The sequence below is a fragment of the Mustela nivalis genome (assembly GCF_964662115.1).
Source record: "Mustela nivalis genome assembly, chromosome: 20".
Lineage (NCBI taxonomy): Eukaryota > Metazoa > Chordata > Mammalia > Carnivora > Mustelidae > Mustela > Mustela nivalis.
In genome coordinates this window covers 36,911,061-36,926,737 of record NC_139039.1, presented here as the reverse complement: position 1 = coordinate 36,926,737, position 15,677 = coordinate 36,911,061, and the positions used below count along the sequence as shown (strand labels likewise).

Genomic DNA, 15,677 nt, shown 5'->3' with positions numbered 1-15,677 from the left:
TGGATATATGTAGTAAGGAAACAGTTTACACTTTAGCATAGTTTATTGGTGTTTGCATTTAAGAGAAATGGTTCCTTTAACATTTCAATTCTCTAAATAGGAACTGAAAGTGTTAGTTTTTCTGTGGGGGCAATATAGTCCATAGGGATTCCTTATTCAATTATTTAAGTTGTGCTTGTTTTCTTGGAATCTCGGGTTTAGGGTCCTGGGAAAAGTTCTTTGCTCACCTGATTACCCCCCCCTTTATTATCACATCAATCTCAGTGACAGCGGAAAGCACTGCCAGCACAGTGCACAGTTCGCCAGCATATTCTCCAAACACGCACGCAGACCCTTCAGCAGGTTGACAGAGTAACCAGTAATGCACTCATAAATCAATGTAGCCATCATCTTCAATTATTAGTGAGAAACTCTATGTGCTGAGCATACTTTTATTTTTATTAACTAGATTTTGTGCTTGGTATTTTTTCAGTGACAAATTGCCCTTTATTGTGGGGCCCAGTTTTGGATAATGGTTAAGAATCATATTTGGGTTCAGATCCTGGCTATATTTTTGCTAACTCTGTGATTTGGACAAATTATTTTGCTTCTCTAATAATTCCTCGAGTTTTGTGACTCCAGTGAAACAAAGCAATTTGCTAATTTCAGAGCAAATAAGATTTTTCGGCAGTACACCTGCATAGCTCTGGACTCACGCAGAATATATTTGCAATGCTTACTAAGTATTAGATATACATACCCATTGAAACACTTTAAGGGAGGCAATGTTTTTTAGAAAAAAAAAAAAATAGAGCTCTGTTAAACCAACTCAGAAATTAACAGGTCCAAGATGGTATGAGCAGCCAAAAGGCACATGTAGTTATGTTGGGGTGATACTTGCCCTGTTAAGGTCAATCATGGAGGAACCCTTCAGAGATATCCTTGTCTCCTCTTGATTCCTTCAGCAATATTCCAACCACATATATCCCAAATTCTACGTGATCCCTCTTGTCCCAGGAATTACTGGAGGGACCTACAGTATCTTCCTCCTCTTACACCTCCATGCTTCACCTTGAGCCTCTGACACACTGTCTTCTTCCATCCCATGTGGGGCCCAACAGAACACAGGTCATGGCTGTCCTAATCCTTATCCCACACTTACTATACCAAGACCTTTTTGTTTGTCATTTGTTTTAAAAGACTATTATTTTAGAGCAATTCAAGTTAATGGCAAAATTAAGAAGGTGGCGTACAGATTTCCCATAAATCCCTACTCCCCCACAGGCTTGGTTAGCTCCATTTTCAGTGTCCCCTCTGGAGGGATGCACTGGTTACAATAATGACTATACACTGGCACATCATTTACACCAAGAGTTCATAGCTTACATTAGGGTTCACTTGTGGTGTTTTATTATCTTTTTATGATGTTGTTTTATTTAAGATTTTATTTATTTATTTGGCAGACAGAGATCACAGGCAGGCAGAGAGAGAGGGGGAGACAGTGTCTCCCTGCTGAGCAGAGAGCCTGATGTAGGACTCGATCCCAGGACCCTGGGATCATGACCTGAGCCGAAGGCAGTGGTTTATTGACTTAGCCACCCAGATGACCCTCTTTTTATGTTTTTAAGATTTTATTTATTTATTTGAGAGAGAGAGAGATAAGGAGAGAGAGCACACGCAGTGGGGAGAGGGAGAAGCAGGCTCCCCAGTGAGCAGGGAGACCGATGCAGGGTTTGATCCCAGGGTCCTGGAATCATGACCTGAGCCAAAGGTAGACATTTAACTGATGGAGCCACCCATGCACCCTGCTCTTGGTGTTTTATATTTTATGGATTTAGATATATGGATAACAACATGTTTCCATCATTATGGTGTCACACAGAATAGTTTCACTGCCCTAAAAATCCATTGTGCTCTGCCCAGCCTAATTCCCTCAATTGCTCACAACCTCTGGCAACCAGTGATTTTTCTTTTACTTCTGCAGTTTCATCTTTTCCATTATGTCATATAGTTGGAATCATACAGAATGTTGCCTTCTTATATTGTCTTCTTTAACTCAGTATATGCATTTAAGGTTCCTCTGCGTCTCTTCATGACTTGGTAGCTCGTTCCTTTTTAGTGCTGAATAATATGCCATTGTCTGAATGTAACAAAGCTTGTTTATCCATTCACTTACTGAAGGACATCTGATGGTTTCCAGTTTTGGGGGATTATTAATAAAGCTGCTATAAACATCCACATACAGGTTTCCATGTGGACGTAAATTTTTAGGTCTTTTAGGTAAATACCAAGGAGTAAAATTACACAGGGTAAAAGCATTTTTTCTTAATTTTGTAAGAAACCACCCAACTGTCGTCCAAAGTGGTTGCACCATTTTGCATTCCCACAACCAGTGAGTGAGAGTTCCAGTTGCTTCATGTCCTTACCAGCATTTGATGTTGTCAGTGTTCCTATTCTAACAGGTGTGCAGGGGTCACTCAGTATTTTACCAAGACCCTTTTTAGACATTACCAGCAACTTCATGTCTTCTGGTCATCTCTGGATTGGAGTGGGCCCCCATTTCTTATGCACATACCCTCCCATTCCTCAGGAGGTTATGCCTGGCTTTCTCAAAAACTCTCTAATCCTTGTTACCATGGAAGCAGCACCATGCTGGGAATGTGAATATCATCTGTACGGCGAGCTGCCTAAGAAGATTCCAGCCATCCCTTGCCTCTATGTCTAATTCCAACTGAGGATCCTTTTTGGTCTGTTAAGTTTATATGGTGATTGTGTCTTTTACAGAGGACAGGGAGTCAAATACAAGGTCACACAGCTGTACCTCTCCTCTTGACTTTTATTTCTGTACATATTGGGGAAGAGACAGGAATGGTGACCAACTCCTGCCACCTCCCAGCATTTCCTCCAGGGGATGGTTTGGTAGCTTGCATGTTTTTTCTTTAGAAAATGAATGTTTTAAGTTATTACTGTTGTTGGCTAGGGGTCTTAGACTCAACACCATAAAAACAGGAAAACTCCTATTTAACATTCTTACATACATAAATTTATAGAAGTTTGCTCATATGTGCATTATATATATATATGCATATCCTCCAGTATATATATATATATCTCCCCCTCAATTTTTCTCTTTAGCTTCTAGCCTAGGGCCCAGTATATTATATTTTTATATATATGAATATATAAATACATTTTAATATTAAAATATTAATAGTAAATATTAATCATAAATATAAACATATATTTATTAATTATTAAATCATAGTTTATTTTATATTATTTTTATTATGTTGTTATTAAATCATTTAATAAATAATTATTATATTATTAAATATGTTATATTTATAAATATAAACATTAAAGTTAATATTTATTAATATTATATTAATAATATATTATAAATATATAATAAATAATATATACTAATGAATATTAATTTTAATATTTTAATATTATATGTAATATATATATTTACTCATTAAACTGCAAAAATGTATATGAACATATGTTGAGTATCTACTACATATCTAGCCATATTATATTTGTCAACTCATTTAGTCCTTATATGAACCTGAGAGATGGGAATTATTACTTCAGAGAGTGTGCATGAAGCAAGGAAGGTGAAATTTTCCTTTTATGAACTGTCTTTGATTTGTCACGCTTCTCAACCTATCAGGTTACAGAGAATAAAATGAGGCTCTAGGAGATTAAGGAATGGCTCCGCTATCTGAATCATAATTGGAACCGATTAAGAAATAGGACAATGATGACCTCATGATGAAAGACCAGCTTATAACGAAATCCCCCCATTCTGCTCTCCTTTATTTGCCACTTCCTTCAGGTAGCCAATAATAAGCGCGGCAGAAGTCGGCGGCAGCTGTCACTCCTGCAGATTAAGGGATGTGTTTCGGTCTTCTGAGCAACCTACCTGAGCTAGCTCATCAAAATTCCACCCACCAGCTGCTAGAGGAAAAAATAGTATGCAAATGGATGTTTGTAGCATCAGGTTCATCAGAATCATTCTAGAACTCTGAGCATCACAGGGGAACGGTAGAAGCAGTCTTCATCCTTACAAGAGAAGTCTTTCTTTCCTTATCAGAGCACGCAGGTGCCCATTGTCTCACTGGAGGCCTCTGTGATACTTCTCTCAGCTTTGCATTGTGGGGCCTTTAAAAATATTCCTCTATGCAAGGACAGGCTTGGTATCCACAGGTCTTACAACTTGAAGATTGTTTCCACATCAGAAAAAAAATAGGAAGAAATGATGAGCAAGATGTTAGTGGCTGTGCTCAGTTGCTAATGAAACAGGTTCGACCCCAGCCTGCTCTGAAGCTGCCCATCTTGGTCTCTGGAGGCTTGAAATGCTTTTCCACTAAGATAGTTCTGCATGTTTAATTCTCTTCTCTTGAGAGTCTTCCTCTTTAAATATGTAGGTGTGAAAGTGTATATGTACACATATGCACATACATGTATACATATATACACATACTTCTGTGCCTGTATGCAAATATATGTTTATATATAAATATATGTTTATTATACCTCTTATATACTTAATATATAATGCATACATTTTATACATAACATAAATATATTAAAGAATGAATAATTAAGCAGTATCCTGGTATAGAATATATAATATATATTAGAAATATATATTATTTTATATACATATGTAAATAACGTAATATACATATTATATATGTATATGTTATATACATATATAAAATATATTGTTTAATGGAAAAGGAAAGGAAATGCTTATTATTCAGGATCCTTTTCAGAAACAGAACAAATCCCAAATTAGGTGTTTAAATAAAATTTAATAAAGCGGCCATTTTCAGACATGGGCAGAGTGAAGGGAATCATAATGTTTGGGTTCTCAGAGACCAACAGCAGTGGGAAGACATCACTACCCTCTGTTGAAGGGTCAAGTAGACTGAACAGGTGTACTGGGGACAAAGGTCACATAAAATTCTAGAAGGACAGTATTCAGAATGAAGGTAATGCTTTTGGAAAGAGAGGGAAAAAGAATGCCCCAGCTCTCCACTTACTAACCTTCTGTGCTCCTGCTATGATTTTCCATGGGCTGACGTCAATAGAAAGTCTGAAGGCAAAGGAGCCCAAGTGATGCAGTATGTGTGCCTGACCCGTCCCCTGAATCAGGCGCACAGAGTGGAAAACAGCAGAGGAAGACAGGAATGGAAAAGGACGGATAACCAGACCTGGTTCATACAATTAACTGCATAAACCCCTTTCTCTGAAATCAGATGGAGGTCTTCATATCTTCTTTACAGGGTAGCTAGCAGGAATAACTTACGGTAATTGAAGTTTTCCAAAGTCAAAGAAAACGTAAATGAAAGAGTGAGAATTTGAAACCAAGGTCTGTGTGAAAGCCCATCCACTCCCCAGTTTCTGAACAGGAGCGCTGACAATAATTACAATGGCTGCGTCACTGCTGGTTGGTCTGTGGGGAGGGGAAGTCCGAGAAGGCCTGCACTCTGGAATCTGGATCCGAGGAACCACCCCCAAGGGATGCCCTGACCCAGATCTAATTTAGATGAAAATGTTACAGACTCTGACCCGATGCTGTGAATGGGATGAGACTATGGAGGGTCATGAGAAGGAGCAGGTCTTCTTGGGGGATGCACAGGAAACGTGAGAAAAGTAAAGACAGACAAGAGGTGGTGACCAGCCTCCAAGATGGCCCCTAATGATCCAGGACACCTGCTGTTCACATCCTTTCACGCGGCCCTCCCAGACCTGGTCAAGATCAGTCTGTGGGCCAATAGCATACGGCAGACGTAGTGGTATATCATCTCTGAGATTAGGATACAAAAACCCACAAACAAGCAAGGCTTCTGTCAGGCTTTCTCTCTCATCTGGATCACTAGCTCCAGCTAGTTGCATTATGAGTAGCTCTATGGAAAGAGCCCATGAAGGGTACGTGATGAAGGCTGGAGGTCGGTTCTAGCCCGTCCGGTCTCTGAGGAGCACAGACCCACTGGTGGCCTCACAAGAGACTCCAATCCAATCACACAGCTAAGTTACTCTCAGATTCCTGCCCTGCAAATCATGCGACTTACTATCTGCTGTTTCTAGCTGCTAAACTGAGACCATGCGTATGCAGCAACAGGTAACTAATATACTAAACAGACTCACGTGAGTCTCTGCTAAACGGAAGGTATTTAATGCCGCGAAGCACAGAAGTCCAGAATCTGCTATCTGAGTGTAATCAGGTTACCCGTAAGTGACAATAAAATATCAGTACTCCCAAGAAACATGTGATATGATTAAAAGTCTTTATAATGTACCACTCACAATATGAAGAAATAATCCAAAATCATATAATGCGGGAAATAATGGGAAAATCTCATCCATTTTCAGAACAACCCCAAGATAGTTCACATATTGGAATAAGCAGAAAAGGATTTTTAAGTACTTGTTGTCACCAGAGTCACAGGTGTAGAATCTGCTTGGATTTCTCTCTCCCTCTCCTTTTGCCTCTCCCCTGTGCGTGTTCTCTCTCTCTCTCTCTCTCAAATAAATAAATAAAATCTTTAAAATTGAATCAAATTAAATTAAATTTAATTTTTAAAATTACACTGTATGTGCTTAATAGCAAATCAGATGTAGAAGAACCGATATCTTTAAAAACAATTTAATCAAAAAAATCCAACTTGAAGAACATAAATAAAAATGATTTTAAAACATAACAGAGCCTCAAGGGCATCTGTGACAATATCCAAAGGTCTAACATGGCAATCGGGGCCCCAGAAGGGGAGGAGAATGGAGAAACAGTGACAGTATGGAAGAAATAATCTCTAACTATCACCCAAATTCAGGAGTGACATAAATTGTAAGGTTCAAGATGATAACTAAACCACAAGTAGGATAAACAGAAAGAAAACCTGACTCAGGCATCTCATAGAGGGTTGAAAAACAAGCATGAAAAGAAAATCATGGCTCTTGCTGGAGACAAACACCATGTTACGTAGCGGGGAACTATTTGAATGAGTGCTGATTTCTCATCAGAAACAATAGCACATTAACTTTAAAGTCCTGAACGAAATACAAAAGAAAAGCCGCCAACACAGAATTCTATTTACATAGAAAAATATCGTCCCAGAATGAAGCCAAAATAAAACCCATTCGGTAAACGAAAACTCAGATAATTCCCTGCCAGCAGCCTTTGATGTCAGAGGCTCTAAAAGCTGTTCTCTGGCTGAAGGGAAAGAAAGCCGGTCACACCAGAAGGACGAGCATCGGGCGTATCAATATAAAGGCAAATACATCAGACCATTTTTCTCCTAAGTTCTTTCGCGTACACACAATGATTTGAGCAGACATTTTGACACTGAATTATGGAGATTATCACATATATAGATGCATCACATGTAACTGCTACAGCTTGGCCACAACAGGGAGGACACAAACCCAGTGTTGGAAAGCTTCCTACTTCGTGTGTAGCAGTGAAATACCAACTCTCCATAGACTCTGAAGAGTTAAGAAGCCATATCGTGATCCCTAGAGAGACTCCCAAAAATATACAGAGTTCTAGTTAGAAAGTTAATAGATAAAATAAATACCTAAAAAATATTAAAGTAATTCTTTTGGGGGCCCGGCTGGCTCAGTTGGTTGAGCATCTGCCTTCAGCTCAGGTCATAATCTTGGAGTCCCGTGTTCGAATCCCGTGTCAGGCTCCCTGCTCAGCAGAAAGTCTGTTTCTCCCTCTGCCCCGCCCCTTCTCGGCTCGCTCTCTTATTCTCTCTCTCCCAAATAAATAAATAAAATCTTTAATAAAAAATCTCTTCCTTTAAAAAAATAACTTTTTAGATATTTTATTTAAGTAATCTCCACACCCATTGTGGGGCTGGAACTCACAGCCCCAAGATCGTATGCCCCACCCACTGAGCTAGCCTTTCAAAAGTGAGGAAGGCAGGGACCGAAGGGACAAGAGACCACGATGTGTTTGTGGCGCTCTTGCAGCCTGCTAGCTTCCCGCACGGGCCTGTGTGTCCAGCCTGCTATACTCAGCCTCAAGGGGATGGCAAATATTCTCAGGTGATCCGTAAGGATGCCTGGTACTCGGGTTGTGGTTGGAAACTGTTGGCCAACTGAACAAGTCAGCTGAAGAGATTCTAAGAGACTTGGGAAGATGTGGACAGGGATGGAGAGGAAACACCCTGCCTCTCTGTTCTCTTGCGCTGCATTCTCCTGCTTCTTCACAGTGGTTACACGGAGGCCAGAGGGCAAGGGGATGGTGAGGATGCCATCCATGGAGGTGACAGTCACAAGGCACAGAACTGGCAGAGAAAGCGTGAGGACAGATGTGGAGGAGAGAACGGACTAAGCCTCCATGCTGCCGGGCTTACCCTCATCCCCTCATTTAGATTCACAGCACAAGGTTGGGGAGGAATGTGATTGACATACCTATCTGCCATGTTTGACATACAGAAGTAGCTGATTTCTCTAGTCCTGGCAGGCCCCCAGTTGCTGGACACTTAATATCTTAGATTGAAAGCAGAGGTGAAATAGAATACAGGTCTATCAAATAATTTTCTCTGCCTAAAATCTACAAACTTGGTATTATTTGTCTAACCTTAATTTTCTTTTTGTTCCTGGCTGAAAGCATCCAAAAGCAGTCCACTTACAGCAACGTTCTACATTTATTTTTTTTCTGATTTCTATCCCAAAGCCAAAAGCCTCGGTGATAAGGAGAGTGCCCAGGAATAACTGGGGTCGGCAATTTTACCAGATACTTGCTATAGCATTCAGTCGCAACATGGTCGGGCATATTCTGATTCTTTTCCTCACCAGCTGCTTCAGTCACCCTACCAGACATGAAGCCCTCCTCTCGGTGCAAAAGACACCACACCAGACACTACTGGATGCAATGTTTCTTTATGGTTGTTAAGGATCAACTGAGCTAATGTATTTGAACAAGTATAAAAGAGAAAATGTATATCCAGGTACAACTGTGAACTGTGATCTCTTTTGATAAAACAGGGAGGAAATTCAAATCCCTTATATAAAGCAATTTCAATCCTACTGAACAAACAGAAGTAAATACATGTGATTTCTGAAGGAGTGACAAGAAAAGATGCTTGTTTCCCGTGCATAATCCTGCTTCAATGAAGGCTTTATGAAGATCAATATAATGAGATTTAATCTTGGTTTGTCAAACCTTCCATAAAGGGAATAAAAGTGGATTGTCGTTACAGACGTATACAAATTATTCAATTATGCAGAATGATTTGGTCGTATATTTCCAGCACACACCCGTCTGCCCCTGTGTGCCATGCTTTGAGTGAGGCACTGCCTCCTATGAAAAAGCCAGAGATCATCTCTGTATACTAGTCCCCACATGACTTACTTCTGTGAAACAGGCCAAAACCCTGTAGCTCTAAAGCCTGATGACACCACACTTAAATTATTACACTCCCAACTGTGCTAAACATAGCCCAGATAAGCAGATATTTAGTCAGTTAGAACTGCCTGTTTTGTATACTTTGCAAAACTCCATCCTGCCCCTACTAGGTTACGCAGATAGCAGGCCCCTCCTGACACGGAGCTCTGCCATGATGGGGAAGGACATCTCCAGTGCCCCTCTTCTCCAGGAGCTGCCCTGCCTTCCTTCCTTTCTGGATCATGGCCTCTGACTGTAGCCACAGGACAGGCACAGGCTGTGAGGGACTTCCCCTTCCTGCCAACCTGTCACAGCTGCGTTCAAGACAGCCTGCGTGAGCTACTGCCACCTAGTGGTCATGCCATTTTCCTCAGTCAGCCCTGAAATCCTTGAACCCTCTGCGTGCCAGTGATGTGAAGATAAATATTAGAGGGCCCTTGAGCTCAAGTATTATCTAGCCTGATGAGAGAGTAGAAGTAAGGTGCATTTAAATGTGAATTCTAAAAAAGTCAAGAAAAAGAAAATGCACATCACTTATGTAACCATTTTGAATTATATTAGAGCTCTTTCCAGTTCTCCTTAACTTGTACACGAGACGGGAGCGCTGGAGCCAGTTTTCCACCTCACACAGAAAACCTCCATCATTTTACATCAGATTAAATACATTTCAGGCCCTAGGCTGACTGGGTCAGTGCACCAATGCAATTCCAAAGTACAGATTCAGAGATTAGGACTCCGGATACTAGTACTTTAAAATATTCTGAAAATGGCGTCGGTTTTAACAAAATAGATTTTTAATTTTATGGCAATATGGGTTGAGGAAATATGGAGAACTGCACAGACCAGTTTTTTCCTGTATAGATTATTATGTTTACTTTCATACCAAAAGTCCCCTATTCAAAAATATATTTGGATTTGACTTTTACTACTTGTCTTAAAAACCTCACATTTAAGATAGTCTAAAAATGAACTTCAATTTACTGTTTACAAAGAATACATATTGATTTAACTTTCACTTTATTGTTTTCATTTGTAGTGAAAATAAAGTGCTGACATATTTTTCTTTAGGGAGAAAGAGCTGTAATTATAAGCAGCCAGATTAGCTAATGGCATGTTATTTAATTGCATGCATGGCATTTTTTTCAACATATATATGACTGAGATGCATTTTTCTAATATATTAAAATAAAACAAATTTTACCTCCAGTTGAAATGTTATTGTATTATACAATATTTTAAGAATTCCATAACCAATCAAGCTTCTGTAAATGCTCACTTCACTACTCGTTCATGTGGCTGTATTAAATTATAGAGACAGCCATAAACAGACTCTTTCTGTCCCATACTTTTCATTTGAAGCTTTTAAAATATGTTCATTATAGCAAGGTCTTGTAGACAAATGGCAGTTCTTCACCACATCTAGCAGCTTGGATATAACGGCTTAGAGAATTCTAGTGTGTGGCTCTTCTAAATCATTACAGCCCCCAAAGAGTCATAGCTTTGGTGTATTCTAGAGAATGCCATTGTGGAGTATTAACATTCAAGAAGATTATCATTCAACAGACTTTGTCCATACCACTCATCATTAACTGGATCTCACAAAATGTTAAAAATACACCATGGAGAGTACTCAGAGCTCCATATAATTTCAATAAATATATCAGGATTGGGATATAAATGTATCAGAATGAATTTATAAAGGAAGATAAAAATACATGGCATAAATAATCCTTTGGACTTAACTGATAAAAGTGTTCTCTACTATAGATATTAAAACTGGTAAATTTTTAACTGAAAAGATATTGTTTAATAGCAAGTATTTATTGAACTTAATGTATAAAAACTTAAATATTTTATTATTGTTAAAATATAATAAAATAGCCAATTCAAAGAAAGAAGAAACATGGATGGACTATTGTTTAAATACCGAGTGTGTCACAAAAATCTAAGGTAGTAATATCTTCAAAAATAAGAAAGCATTAAAAGAAAATTCACACCTTAATAACTTTAAATCCATGACCTAATTTGAATTTTTATCCGAGCAAAATTATGGCATTTTTCTGATGGAAACACGAGGCATCCTGAATATTTACCAAATAGTGGTAACAACTATAACTCAAAATAGCAAATTGGCCCCAAATCCAATGAATTAGAAAGACATATGGGGCACTAGAGGACGGTAACATAGTTTCCAGGAGAGAACTAAAGAACGGTGTCATGGAACAGCTGGCCGTAGCACTCTGTGTGGACAGTTAAATGAGACCGAGTTTGAGGGAACAGATTAAGAGAGGACCTGAACGAGTAGAAGAGGACAGGTGGTAAAGTGTAGCATTCCCGACTGGACCTAGAAACAATTCACTGAACCCATCTACAGGATACCTTAAGGGGGCACTATGGGAATCTGGGTTTTCTTTAATGGGAAATAAAAGTTTGTTTCACTTTCTTTTTTTTTTTTTTTTTTTTTACTTAAATAGGGAAGCTGCATTATAACGGTGTTCTAGAAAGTTTATTGCCAGGCATAGATAGAATTAAACTAGAAGGACTCAATTCAGAGACATTAGCTAGAGAGGGGCTTGTGTGATATGTGAGGTCACAAATAACGAAGGCCTGGGTTTTATTTTTGGTTTTGAGAAGACAAGTCATGGACAACCATGCTGACTCACAGTGGGGAGCTCTGATACTGGACCCAGCAGGAGAGAAACAACTAAGACGGGACCATAAGGAACACAGAGGTATGTGAATAGATACTTTGTGTCTGCTGCTCTGCCGGGACCAACAGCCCCTTGTTTCTGATTCAGAAGTCTCCCATCTTCTTCCTCGACTCATGAAATTCAGGCCGACTAACTTGTTCCTTTGTAAGATGGCGGACGATCAGACCCTTCACAGACCTTGACTACCAAAGTTGCAGGATCTTTGAATTCCTTAGATTAGTCATTACTTAAAAATACTTGGCTGTTCTCTCAAGATCTCGGTTCTTTGAGTAATAGTGCATGAGAGTAAAAATGGCTCCTTGTCCTTCAAGAGCTTAAATGTACTGAGGAGAGAGACATCCTTTTTAATATAATACAGGTTTCAGATAATATAAAACCACACTTAAATATCTGATTGTGTTGGATTGCGTTTTGTGGTTCTACTTATAAATCTAGAATTGAATCTACGCAGTGACACTGGTCCCCTGGGTTAGCTGCTGGTTGGATTAGGGCATCAAGGAAAGCTGAACAATATCTAAAAAGATGTGAGAAACATCTAGGAAATAGAACGACTCAAGGAAAACCACAATATTACAAAGATTTTGTTGAATCTGTGGGATGCAGAGACAGTATGTGACAGAAGTATAACAGCATTTTTTGGGAAACAATGACAAATAAACTAAGAGATAAAGCTCAATGCAAGACAGAAGTCATAAAAGTTCTTAACAGTGTTGCCCTTGATCCAATAAAAGACACTATGTTTTTGAAATATTACTGTGAAAAAAATACTAGCAGGATTGAGATGAAGTGAGATTGTAGTCATTTAAATATTCAACTTAAAACCAATAATTATGGTATTTCATATTCTATGTCATCCAGGAGCAGCCACATAGTAAAGACCTCATCAAGTCTTCAACTTGTTCATGCATAATTGGAGAGCTATTTGTCATATTGTAATTCATTGTTTGCTTTCCTGCCCAGAGAAAGAAGACCCACAATGGCTGACATATTCTGCTATTCTTCTTTGGATACTTATAACTGTCTAACAAATTCTTATGTTAATAAAGAAATACACACATGTGAAAAGTACATAGTATGACCTATGGGTCATACTATGCTCCTTTAAAATGTTTCTGTGAGGGTTAGTTTCTCCCCAGCTTACTTAAATTTCATCAAAACAGGTTAATTAATCTTAGGTAGGAACTCACTTGAGGTCTCACGGGAAACCATATATACTCCTATATGTAAATACTCATTTCTTTTTCTCCCTTAAACATGCATAATTGCTAAATATTTTTACACAAAAATACCAACCAGTTTGATGAAATTGAAAACAAAACAAAAAAAAACCCAGAAAATTTTTAGATAAGTTCAGTACTCACATACCACGATGCTTTGGAGGTCAGTGGTAAGCAGTAAGAGCACACCAAACTGGGATTCACAAATGCATGGCTGATGGGAAGTCTGTACACAAAGAGAAGATCAATACAACTGATCAGGCATTGCAAATGATTACTGAACACAGTTTTCAGGAAATTTTATAAATCCAACAGCAGCCTAAGGAAATCATGGAAGATACAACATCTATTTTGTGTAATGGGAATCATAGTAAAAAAAAAAAAAAAAGAAAGAAAGAAAAAGAAAGTAAAATAGAAAAAGAAAAGACCAGAAGACAAGTGTGATATTGGGGATTTTTGTGATAAAGGACGAAACCTGAACAGAATTCAGAACTGATCAGGACGAAACCTGAAAAGAATTCAGAATTAAGATCAGAATTGATCTTAAAACAAAATTTATAAAGGAAATTTAAAAAGTTTTGCTTAAACCCCTTTTAGATGTACATAGCAGAAAAAGTCACACAAAACACATAGCTTTTCAAAAGTCTGAAAAGAATTAGAAACGGTTTAGCATTAAATGTCTTTAGAGATCAACCATGTCCTTTGGATATTCTTAGTAGAGGTTTATATTTAACCATTGTTCCAACTTGATATTGTGCTTAAATACACTGAAATTAAGATCAAAGCATGCATATTATTTATGTTTTTCTGCTTTTCATTTGCATGTCTTTCTTTTATATACATAAAATATTACTATTTCATGGTATTCATTTCATATGTATAAAATACATGAATTATTACTATTGAGTTTTACTGGAAATATGATTGTATGAAGGTGAAATACCAAAAAGCGTATTTCTAATAATTAGATCCTTTCTAGAGCTCAGTACACTAATTCTAATGATCAAGATGTGAAAAAGTACTAACTTATGCTAGATATAATAAGTCAAAGATTACTCTCAAGGACAATGACAAAAAGAATCATAAAAGTGTGCAAATATAACAAAGAGAAAATACTTGACAAATGCAGGAGTCAATAATGCAAAGTAAGAAGAAGTGGGGAGAACATAAAACAAAATTTTGATTATGTATTCACTTATTTTTTTAAATTTTTTGTTGTTGTTTCAAGTTTTTATTTAAATTCCAGTTAGACAGCATATAGGGTGATGTTAGTTTCAGGACTAGAATATAGTGATTCATCACTTACATACAACACCCAGTACTCATCACAAGTCCCCTCCTTAATGCCCATCCCCCATCTAGCCCATGCCACCCCCTCCCCCAGCAACCCTCGAGTTGTTCTCTGTAGCCAATAGTACCTTACAGTTTGCCTCTCCACCCCCCCCATATTCATCTGTTTTACTTCTTAAATTCCACATGTGAGTAAAATCAAGAACCATTAGCCTTCCTCTGACTGACTTGTTTTGTTTAGCATAATACACTCTAGCTCTATCTACATAGTTGCAAATGGCAAGATTTCATTCTTTTTGATGGCTGAGTAGTATTCCATTATATTTATATATCACACCTACTTTGCCAATTTGATGATGTATTTAACCTCAAATACATCAATAATTACATTAAGAGCAAGTTAACTCAATACACAATGTAAGTCTTTAATATTGATTTAATTTTAAAAATATGCTCCACTTCATGCTTTTTTACTGTGACACATCTTAAATACAGAGAGACATAAATGCTGAAAACTAAAAGAAAATTTTAAAAAATTTCACTGCAATCCACAATCAAAATAAAGCTGGTGTGGCTACAATAATGTTATGCAAATTAGACTTTAAAATACAGTATTACCAGAAATAAATAAGGATATTTTTAACAATACAAAGGAAATACATTAGACATAATATTTTTGTATTTATATACAACTAGTATTACATGAATCAAAAAAAGATAAACTAAAAAGAAAAATACAAAGTTACAATGAGATGGGAAGGAGTTCATCTCTTTCTCTTTGTAATAGAAAAGAAAAATAGGGAAAAAATAAGTGGGGCTAGAATTTTGATAATTGAAAAATAAACCTAATGTGATTGACTTAAAGATACTACTGCATTCAATACAAGTATAACTTGTTTTGAAATGAATATGAATCATTTTCCAAAATGAATCAGATCTTGGGGAATAAATCAAGTCCCAGGAAATTTCTAATACTGGATGAAAACATGGCATGTTATTTGTCCACAGAGCAAATAAACTAGAAATCAGTAATAAAAATGTAATTAGTACATCATCAATTGAAAATTAAGC

At 37.6% G+C, this 15,677-nt stretch overlaps 1 long non-coding RNA gene across 4 annotated transcripts in view; it reads right to left on the bottom strand.

Annotated features, from left to right (window-relative positions):
* LOC309855395 overlaps positions 1-15,677 on the bottom strand; it is a 231,557-nt gene that overhangs the window by 124,922 nt on the left and 90,958 nt on the right. For 3 of the 4 annotated variants that reach the window (XR_014306772.1, XR_014306774.1, XR_014306775.1), the window contains exon 2: positions 13,461-13,542. This is a non-coding gene — a long non-coding RNA (uncharacterized lncRNA). The remainder of the gene's footprint in view (positions 1-13,460; positions 13,543-15,677) is intronic. The other variant, XR_014306773.1, reaches the window with a different exon arrangement.